We start from the raw sequence: 783 nt of genomic DNA, 5'->3' as shown, positions 1-783 counted from the left end.
CCATCATAGCGCTGTGTATGCCATTCCCTTTCGATATGGAAATGGAATTACCCCCCTCATTTGCTGACGAACTTACCGGGTTATCATCTCGCTGATTGCTGACTTGGACGCGTTCAACTGGCTGGTGCGTTGTCCATCGGTTCACGAGGATGTATGCCACGCTTCTATATGCTTGTCACAACAACCTGCCTAGGTACGCGCTTGAAGCAAAGTCAGAACAAGAGTGTGTTGCTCTACTACGGTACTTACTTCCGCACCTTCCCAGCAGGCAGGACAAACCAGCTTTTCTTCCACCCTTCGATCAGACTGCCCGCAGAAATAGGTTGTTGTTTCCCACAACAGTCTCGTATGACTCTCCTCCCACAACTCTTCTTCTATTTCGCCCATCGACGGTACGTCAAAGTGTTCTGATCAGGCCAACTCGACGCCCTGGAACCTAGTATCATTCACTGCCCCTCCGTCTGACAACATCGTCCTCTAAGGGTTTTCGTAACTTCCCATATTGGACGTGCGTTCGCTCCTGTTCTTCCCTTTCTCCAGCCATTCATTTCTCTCGTCCCCTCTCAAGCTACGAAACGGAAACCGTCCAGAGCTTGTACACTTCACATGCAACGACCGACCTGAGCGGCATGCAACTACCCATCGTCGCTCGTTGCTGCACACCAATATCACCCTCAGCCAGCCCACACCAAATATAACGTCATGCGTCGCAGCCCTTCCCCTCAGTCGGGCACTGAATGCTCAGACGGTCTGACCTTCTACCGATGCCGCACTAATCACGTG

Source organism: Verticillium alfalfae, genomic scaffold (assembly GCF_000150825.1).
Source record: "Verticillium alfalfae VaMs.102 supercont1.6 genomic scaffold, whole genome shotgun sequence".
Lineage (NCBI taxonomy): Eukaryota > Fungi > Ascomycota > Sordariomycetes > Glomerellales > Plectosphaerellaceae > Verticillium > Verticillium alfalfae.
Note: the sequence above shows the minus strand (reverse complement) of the source record.